Consider the following 10,075-nt stretch of genomic DNA (forward strand, 5'->3'; position numbering starts at 1 on the left):
CCCTACCCTCTCTCCTGCAAAGGGTTCCCTTGGGGGGGGGGGGGCTGCAGGTCCACTGCCTTCAGGGCCCTCTGGTTTCTGGTCCCTCCTCTCCCTGTTCGAGGAGACCAGAGCACCAGAAATGTACACACTGGAGAAGGGTTGGCACGGAGCACACCTGGATTATGAAAGCAGGCAGGCTTATCAGGAGGCAGGATAAACTCAGCTGATCCTCAGGTCAGAGATGTCATGGGAAAAGGGCAACGAAAGGCAGAGGCACCACTCGGACCCAGGACCTTCAGGGTCACCATCCCACGGACTTGCCAGGGCTGTAGGGCTCCACGTGCCCGGCCAGGCGTGGGCATGGAGGGTACGGTAAACCCTTGGAGCACAGACCCAGGCCAGTGGTGCCAAGGCCTGGAACAGGGAAGGACCTTGCTGGGTTCACCTCCCAAATGTTCCCTGGCTTGCCAAAAAAGCTCCCCTTTTGGCAGCCGCTGGCACCCTTCCCAAACAAGGTGTTTCTCGGGGAGGGATTCACCCTCTCTCAGCAAGCCCTGTAGCCCTTGCTCTGGCACAGGGGTGGTACATGCGTCCCCCTCCCTCAGCTGGGGCAGGAGATGCCGAGGACTGGTTGTAGGCAGGGAGGAGCACGCTGCCAGCCGCTGCGGCTGTGGTTGGGTTGCGTCTTCCTTCAGGCTCTGGAGGCAGAGTTACTGGGGAGCATGGCCGGCTCCCATGCGTGCCAGGCTGATCACAGACCAAAAAAGCAAGCGTTGGTCTCCTGGGGTGGCAGGAGGCAGCTACATGGGACAGGGAACCCACGACGCCTGGTAAGCGTGGGGGACCCCTTGCAACCCCCAACCGTTTCTGAAGCAAGTGCTGAAAAGCTGCATCCCCTCTGGTCTGCTCCATGTGAGTGATGGGTCACCAGCAGCCAGTCCTGCCTCCCTCCCTCAGACAGCCCTCCTGCTGCCGTCGGTCCCGTCCCTGTTTCAGCACTCAACACAGAGCAGTGTCAAACAGTGACTCAGGCTGTGCCTGAGTAACCAGAGCTGGTGGGGAGGCTGGCACAGCCTCGTGCACCCACGCTCTGTAGGCTCGAGGGTCCAGGGGATCACTTTAATCAGATCTGCTCCCCAAGGAACACAATCACAGGGCCATGTCTCGGATGTGGCACCTGTTGGCCCAAGTGTACAGGGTGCTTCCTCTGCCACAGGTGACTGTCCCCGCAGCGGGGCTGACAGTACAGGTGGTGTGTCCAGTCCCCAACAACAGCAGTCACCTTCTCCCATACAAACCCTACACTGTAGGTTTCAGTGGACCAGAAATAGAGGTAGCTGAAGAGCAGAAACGCCTCCCATTTTCCTGTCCCTGATAGAAGCAAGGTGAACAGCTGGGAGCAGAGTCTCCTTCAGCCACCCCGAGTAGCTGCACTACAGCCTGTGAGCAGCACCTAGAGGGGACCAACACCCAGAGGAGCAAGTGGCAGCATCAGAGCACCAACCTCCCCTACATTTCTACCCAGCCAGGTGGATTCCTTAGGTTACACTGTTCTCCTCAACACACACACTCCCCAAGGAGGAACTGGCTTTGCAATGTCTTAAAGACAAACATGAGATCTAAAAGCTGCTGGTCTGTAGGTCATGTGTGGGATGCCTCTTGCTTTATTCTGCCCCAAGCTCTCTTCAAAGCATAAGCTCCCATACATGCAGGGAGCTGGTGGTTCTGAGAAGCCACAGGGTTCCTCCTCATTTCCAGCTCTCTCCTGCATTTTAGTAGGCTTAGTGGAATTAGAGAGTCACACAAAGGTTTTGGTCAGATGGGACCTCTGGAAAGGTCTAGTCCAGCTTCTGCCCTGAACAGTGCTCACCTCAGAGTTGGACCAGGTTGTCAGAACCTTGTCCGGGTAAGCTTTGGATATCTTCAAAGGTGGAGAGCCCACAGCTTCTCAGGACCCCTGTGCTGGTGTCTGATCACTCTCACTGGGATTTTTTTTTTTAAGCTTGTGTCTAATCAAAATTTCCCTTGTTGCAACTTCTCTGTCACCTCTTGTCCTTTCACTGTGCAGCTCTAAGAAAAGTCTGGTCCCATCTTCTCTATAGCATCCATTTACTTAATAGACAAGAGCAGCTGGGTCCCCTCTCATGGCTGAGCAGGTCCCTCAGTCTTTCCTCCTGGTGACAAACTCCAAGCAGCCCCCAGCTCTCTCAGTGGGCCTCCTGCCAGACTTTTTCCACTTGATCAAGTTCTATTGCAATGAGAGACTGGACACGGTACTCCAGATACAGCCTCACAAGTGCTAAATAAAGGGGAATAACCTTCTTCCCTCTAACTTCCCTCGCTTTGCTGACTTCACCCTTACTCATGCAGCCCAGTATGTGGTTGGCATACATTGCCACCTTCTTCAGGTTCGTTTTCCCCAGTTACTCCCTTTGCCCTGGAGGAACTTGTGTGGTTACGAACAGAAAGGACTAAACAGTCCTGAGGTTCCGTCTCTAAGGTAGGTGGTTTCTGACAGGAGCCAGAAACAGCACCCACGGGCACTCGTGACCCGAGGGCTGCAGTGGCAGCTGCCTCTCCCAGCAGGGAGCCCTGGGGAAGGAAGTCCAAGGGCCCTGCCGGCATTTGCTTGCTTTCTGGAGGCTTTGAATGCAAAGTGGAGGTGTGCCCCGGTGGCAGCAAGCCCAGCTCTTGGGTACCTGCTGGTCTGCATCACTCCACCCAGGCTGGGGTTGGTGACCAGCTGTGCTGGATTAACGTGTGCCCTTACTGGGCCACCCGACCATGGGGACTCAGCCCCCTCTGCCCCAAGGCAGTCTTTGCTGTTGCACTGAGCAATGCAGGACAGCGGCTGTGGGAGTCTCTCCTGGGGGTCCCTGCCCCACTCCGGCCACCCTGGTCACTGTGTGCCTGGGACTTGTCCTGTCCCCTCTCCCTACCTGCAGCACACGCCCTTCTGCCCCCAGAACTGTCCTATGTGGGATCTTCTCCCTCCCTTAAGGTCAACATGCCACCTGTAGTTTCTAGGGAAACTGGTGTTTGCTTTGCCTTTGCTGGGGTGATGAGCGAAGCACTGTGCTAGCTATGAGTGCCGTTTTCTGCAAAAGGCTTTCTGAAGTGCCAGGTGTGGAGCAGGTGCTGCCTTCCCAAGTGGCGAGGCTGATTTTATCTGGATCTATCTCTGGAGTCAGCCAGGGCTCTGCCTGGCTGAGGAGTTTCTCCCATCAAACTGGTGACAGGCGCGTTTGGGGAGAAAGCAAAGGCTGTGGCTTACAAAATGGGTGTCTTGTTCTCTAATGAATCAGTCAAGAGCTGAAATAGAATGCCATGTCTCCAACATGCGGTGCTGTCTGCTGTTTGCCCCCAAAACTGTCTGCACTGAGGCTCAAATGCTGGAGCAGGACTGTGAAGAATGCTGAAGATTTGGGGTGAGATCTGCAGTCATGGGGAGAAGGGGACCTGCATAGGATCCTTGACACTAGTGCTGCTCCTTGCTCAGTGCTGCAAGAAGCACGTTTTCCTGCAGAGCAGCTCTTTACTGGTTTTGCCAGACTGAGCGAACACAGGTTTGAATCTCTGCAACGAGGCACCGCGGCGTCGCTCAGCGTCCCTTTGCCATCCCAGGACCCCTATAACCAGAGAGACGAGCTGCTCCCGCGGGCAGCCTGGTTTCAGCAGTGCCCAACCACCCTCCCTCACTGCCCGTTTGCCCAGAAGGAGCCGGCCCCCAGCCCCGTACCCAGCCCCGTACCCAGCCCCCTGAGACTGGGGCCAAGGCAGCAGCGAGGCCGGCCGGCTCCGGGATGCTTTCAGCATCCTCCCGGTACCCACGGTGCTTCTCCAGAGCGGCGGGCCACTTCCCGCGGGGCTAATTCGGGCAGGACTGAAAGCAACCCCGCTCAAAAGCAGGCAGGAGGCTGGGTTTAGGTTCCTGGCTCCTCCGAGGAAGCGGCGGCCAGGCCGAGCCAGCCGCTGGCGGAGCGGAGCCGCTGGCGGAGCGGAGCCGGTGGCGGAGAGGAGCCGGGGGGGCGAAACCCGCCGGGCGGCGCCTCCTGGCCGTGCCCCGCCGCGGCCGCCAGGTGGCGCCATTGCCCCGCGGAGCCCCGGGCTTCGCGCCGGCGGGATGGGCGGGGGTGGGCGGGGCGGGGGTGGGCGGAGCTTGGGGGGGGCGTGGGCGGCTCCTGCCGCGGGCGGAGGGGTCCGCACCGCCCTGGGGTCAGGGCGAAACAGGCTGAACTCGTTGCTGTCATTTAAAAAAAAAAAACAAAAAAAAAAAAAACGAAAAAAACCCCCAAGCAGAAACCCCCACATCTCATTAAGGCTTTAATATCAAAACCATTAAAAAAAAAAAAGAGTTATTTCATGGCCCTTCATTGAACTTGGGTAAAAATCTGCAATTTTGCTCCCATGAAATGATTTCTTTGACTCAGCATGTTCCAAGAGAAAAAAAAAAAAAAAACACACTAAAACTTTCCAGCCTAAAAATGAAGCTTTTCCACTGTGACGTTCAGCTTGTTTTATACAGCAATCCAAAAAGCTTGTCTCTGAACTCATTTTATTTTAGGCGCAGTTTGGTTTGATTGCAACTAATCTCTTCCTGACTGGCTGCATTTCAGCTGCTGGAGAGAAATGGCTGCCTGGAGAACCTCCTGCCCACCTCTGGAGAGACGTCTGTGGGCGAGGAGGGTCAGTCAGTCCCCAGACCCCAGACGCCTGGGCCCTCATGAGGCCTCTGGAGGTGGACGGTCACTGGGGTAGGGCAGCAAGCAGGCGTGCTTCTGGCAGCCTGGCTGGGCAGGCAGCTCCGCTCCCCACCCTGTCCAGCCTCCCAAATGGAGGCCACCAAGTTGCTGGGCCTGCCTAGGTGGGCCTGGGCCAGTCAGCAGGACTGGAGATCCCCAGTGGCAGAGCTGGTGATATCTGGCAGCAACGTGGGCAGGAAAATTTTATTACACAGAGAAGCAGCAGGCAGATAACATGACCTGTCTGTGTCCCTTCTCCTCCTTACCCGTCACCACCATCGTCACTATACATCGAGGCTATGTTGTGGTTCCCTTTGCTCCATCCTGACTTTTGGGGTTAAAATGGCAAATGATTTGTGTGAGCTGAGACCTTGGCAGGGCCAGGATTAAATGCCTAGCTCTTAAGCGCAAGTCACCTCACAAGCAGATGTAGTCACTGATTCAAGGATGTGTGCACTGATTTGAAGGGGAAAGGATAGAAAAGGTACGGATTTATCTACCTGGCTCTACTGGGTGGGCTATGGACAAGATGAAAGCGTAAGGTTTTTCAAGCACAACAGACCTATCTGTGAGTTTCTGGCAGTGCGGCAAGCTATTGGGTTGTGAGCCAAGAGTGTGGTGGGTGAGGGCATGCTCAGTTCTCCACAGCATGGGCAGCTGCTAAGCTGCTGGAAGGACCGTGGGGCAGTTACAAAGCTGCTTCAGATGACCTGGGAGCTGCCTCCGCAGCTCTTGCAGCGTCACGGTGCTAGTGTCACCCTCCCTGCTGCCCTGCCTCTGCCCTAGGAGACCAGCTTTGCCACCCCCATGCTTTAGTGTGTTCTCTGAAAGACAGACTAAAACCTGTCCCATGTGAGGACGAGAAATCTGGAACCGCCTCTGTTTTACCCTGATATTGGGATCTTCAGTAATGCGGCGGGGGCACTGCAGGACCTGCAGCCACTGGGGACACATGGTTCCGTTTCTGCTGAGTTACTCAGAACGCATGAAGACAGAGCATGAACCATTTTTAATCTATTCAAAGAGTTTGAGTGAGTTCACACCATATCAGTGCTTCGTATCTTGGTGACTGTCGCATTTTTCATCCAACAGGAGGAGTCCTAAAGCCAGATTTACTGAGGTGCCCAGCCCTGGCTCTAGCTACAAGTGATTCTTTCCAAATCCTGGAGACAAGTGGGGTGGGAGGAGGGGAAGGTCCTCTCTCTGCAAGTTTCATTATGCATCTTGCCTTTTTTTGAATATCGTTTGTCTTTATTGTCTGGTGGTAATCTCTAAAAGTGGAATCAACTTTGTCTATATCGAATGAATGAGGAAATGCTGAAAGAAGCTCTATGCTCCTTTACAGGATCCCAAAGAGATGAAACCATTGATAGTGCCTCGCCTGATTTCTCTTTCACAGTGCACTCTTCAAATGTAATCAGCTTTTGGGGCATGCTCTGCCTCCAACTGTGCATACAATGCTCACATTGAAATTAATAGAAGCATGATGATACATTTGAAGTAAAAATCTGGGACAAAAAAGTTAAATTCTTGCTGGTAAAATCAATGACAAAAGTTTCTGTGGCTTTAGTTCTCACTTTAGAGGCATCTGTATGTCTAAGGCTGGAAAGAGTAACTTTTATGGGTATATATGTCTTATCAACATCCTAAGAAATAAAAAAACATGAACTTCGGAAACATTTTGTACAAGGAGTTTAGAAACATGTCTTTGCGGCCCTCCTCTTAGCAGAGATTTGTTGCTGTGTTTCACCCCACTGCCTCAACCCCACTTCTGCCCTGGGGGATGGGGAATGGTTTGTGATTAGATGGGATGATCATAATACATGTGGACAAGGTGCTGAGCTCGGATTTGTGTCGGTGACCTCATTTGGTTTTGATGTGGCTATTGAACTTCTAAGAGTCCTACAGGAGATCTTTCATGGGCTTATCCTTCTGTCATGCCAGCATGACGGGGAACTGCTGTTCTCTCCATTCGGGGCACAAGATCAAGAGCAGATTTCCACCACCCTGAGGAGACCCCTCACCCGCACGCCCAGGTGAGTCGCTCCGTGTCACTCAGAGAAGAGACTCAAACCTGGGCTGCTTCCACCCAAAGATCAAACCACTGTGACCTCCTTCCTCCCCTAGTAATGGAGGAGGCGTCTGGATGATCGCATGTGCCTGCAGCCCCCCGGCTTGGCTCAGGTCGCTGCAGGGGAGCTGGGGGCTGAGCCACGCCAGCCCCCGCAAACACACATCACCTCCGGCACCAAGCGGCTGGGCCCACAGCCGAGCCCGTGGCTTATCGTTACCCGGGCGGCGAGGGACACCAGTCCCAACCAGCAAGCACGTTGTCTAACCTGGGAGCAGAGGCTAATCACGGCACAGAGTTTCTGGCTCCTTTTCCGTTTTCCTTAGGGTTAACTGTTGTCACTGGGTGTCGATGAGGTGAAGGTAAGCTGCAAAAGGTCTCGGACCAGAAACTGTCCTGATCTCTTTACGTGGTCCCTGCAGGTGCAGTGCCACCTTCCCCACCGCTCCATGCAGTCGCTGTGACCACCCTCACAGCAGAGGAGCATTGGTCCTTGGCATACTCCCGTCCTTGCAAATCTCTCCGCCTGCAGAGAACTGAATACCTTCTTGCATAATTAGCCTCTCCATCTGTTAAAACAGCCAAAGCCCCAGCAAAGCTCTCACCAACAGCTGGTTCACAGAACAGAGAGGACTAAACGGAGTAGGACAGCTCTTCTGAGCAGCGGCCTTACTCAGAAGGGGCGCTACTATCGTGTGTAAGTCAGTGGGGTTTAAGGTCCCTTCCTGAGGGAGGATGCCCTTTCAGCTGGCATTGAACATTTGCTTAAATGGGAATCTCTGTAGGAAGAAATAAGGATAGCCAAAGCACCTGGATGCTTTCAGGACATGAAGTAAGGGGATGCTTGGGATAGGTGTTCTCATTCCGACTGTCCTGCCCTCCCTGGCACTGACTGAATCGCAGCCCAAGCACAGAAGCTAGGTACAGCCCGTGCTGGCAGCTGGACTCCAGGCTCTCTGTGGACTCTCTACCCTGATCCTGACAATTTGCCTTGTCCTGTCCTATTAGCTAGATGAAGCAAGCACAGGTTTCCCAGAACAAGCTGCACGCCTGCCACTTCTGCTATGTCAGATCAGCCAGCAGCAGCTTGCTGCAGAGATTTCGTAAGAGGGAGGAAGTCATGGGGTAGGGACACTTGGCCGAGGGTTCCTCTGGCTGCAGCTCTGCCTGGGAGAAGCTCCTGATCTTTGTCTCGTGAGCTGGACCAGCTCTGCAGTCACGACCAGGCAGCAGGGGGGATGGGAGTATCTCCCAGCCAGGCAGAGCAACCTCCTGTCTCCGTGGGCAAGACAGCTGAGATGCATCTCCCTGCACCCGAGCCATCCATCCTCCCATCCACCGTGGCCTCCAGCTGGTACCCCGGCCAAGGGGAGGAGAAAGGCAGGAGCGGGATGTAATCCTGTCCCCTTGTGCTGACAGTGAGCGTTCACCCTTTGTAGCTTCCTCTGAGCATCTGTAGCACTGATTTTCCTGTCTCAGCTCTGTTCAGCTCTGCAGGTGAATTCCCGAAAGCGCTGTGAACTAACTGCACTTCCTAAAGGTCTGAAGAATGAGGACATTATTTACTTTGGTTGTCGATGGACATCAAATGGTGTGAAAGAAATGTATGCCTCAGCTCCATCACTATCTGGGACCAAAATAACAGATAAAAGAAGAAAACCAGTGGGAGTTATCATTATATGGAGTTGCCATGGAAATAGCATGAGAGAACTTGGAGGAGAGCTAGCACACCATGTCTCCAGGAGGGCATAAATCCCCTGCTAGCCTCACTCCTTTTTATCACATTAACAGGCAATATTTCTTGCTTTAGCAAGAGGTGGGAAAACATCAAAGCACAGTTCTGACATTTTTTTTCTGTCCCTTGTTTTTTCTGACCAAGACCTCCCTGACCCCTCAAGAAGTAGAAAAGCGCACCCTAGTGCTATTGGAAAGTTGTCCTGGAAACCATTTGATCATTTCAGTAAAATGGTAAGAGGGACGTAATTTTCCCCAGAAAGTATTTACTGACTTTTGTGAAATCATATGAAAAAATGGAAAAACTTTTTTTAAAATGTACTATTCTTTTTTTTTCCAAAGAAAAATGTCATATTTCATTAAAAGGATTTTTTTTAATGCTGATTTCTAAGGAAAAGCATTACAATTTGAATGATCTCAGAATTTCGGTGAAGTTGCTGTCTCATGCTGTTGCACTGCTCTGGGAAGCCCATTTTGTTCTCCTCTCTCAGTTGCTAAATCCCACTTGTAAAGTGCCTTATCCCCTCTGGTCAGGACAGGACAACCATGTCTGCTCACGCACTCTATCTTGAGGCTGCACAAACACAAACGCAGCTAGAGGCATGATGTTGTGTGGGGTTGGCATCCTCGAGGATACACATCCAGTTCTCCACCCTGTGCTTCCCGGTGGGCCGCAGGTCACTCCTCTGGAGGGTAGTCCCCAACGGGACTATCAGTGATGGCTGTGGCAATCTGACCCGGAGTAAACTACCAGTTGGATGCTGGCATCCAGTTTGCTTATGAGTACAGATATGTGAGTGTGAGTGAACGAAACCAGTTCTGCTTTCAAGCAAAATCAGCATCCTCTCCTGTGAGGTCTCACATTGAGTTCTGCCGCATTATTGCTCCAATGTCGCAGTATTTTTTCCCCAGATATAGCGCCTTCCCCACCCCTAGCTCCTACCCTTCCCTAGGGCTTTGGCCACTACGGGATGTGACTGAGCACCTTTAGAGGTAAGAAGGACCCTCAGCCTGCAGCCACGCTCCAGAGGGGCGAGGGCAGACGGGAGAGACTGGGGCAGGGCAGCGGTAAAGCCTTCGTATTTGTACCTGCTCCCCTTCAGCAGAGCCAGTAAGTGGGAAAGGAAGGGTACCCAGGAGCCTCCCATGAGACCTCATCTCCCTCACCCACCAGTGCCAACGCTTTGTCCCCGCACCAGTGCTGCAAGGGCGAGCGAGATGAAAGGAAGCGGAGTAACAGGAGAGGAAGCCAAAGAGCACGGTCCCCAAATGCTCCTTGAAGAGCCAATCCAAGTTGTGTCCCAGCTCCCGGCCCCAATTCTGACTCGGAGCACCATTTCAGCAACTGAATCTCCGTCGCATTTGTGACTCCATCTTGTACTGGGTTTGCGCGGTGGGGTTTTGGTAGTGGGGAAGGGGCCGCGGGGGTGGTCCTGTAAGAAGCTGCTTGAAGCTTCCCGGGCTCCAAGTCAGACCCGCTGCTGGCCCAGGCTGAGCCCATCAGTGACAGCGGTAACACCTGTGGGAGAGCAGGTTTAAGAGGGGA

The sequence above is a fragment of the Accipiter gentilis genome, chromosome 34 (assembly GCF_929443795.1).
Source record: "Accipiter gentilis chromosome 34, bAccGen1.1, whole genome shotgun sequence".
Classification (NCBI taxonomy): Eukaryota; Metazoa; Chordata; class Aves; order Accipitriformes; family Accipitridae; genus Astur; species Astur gentilis.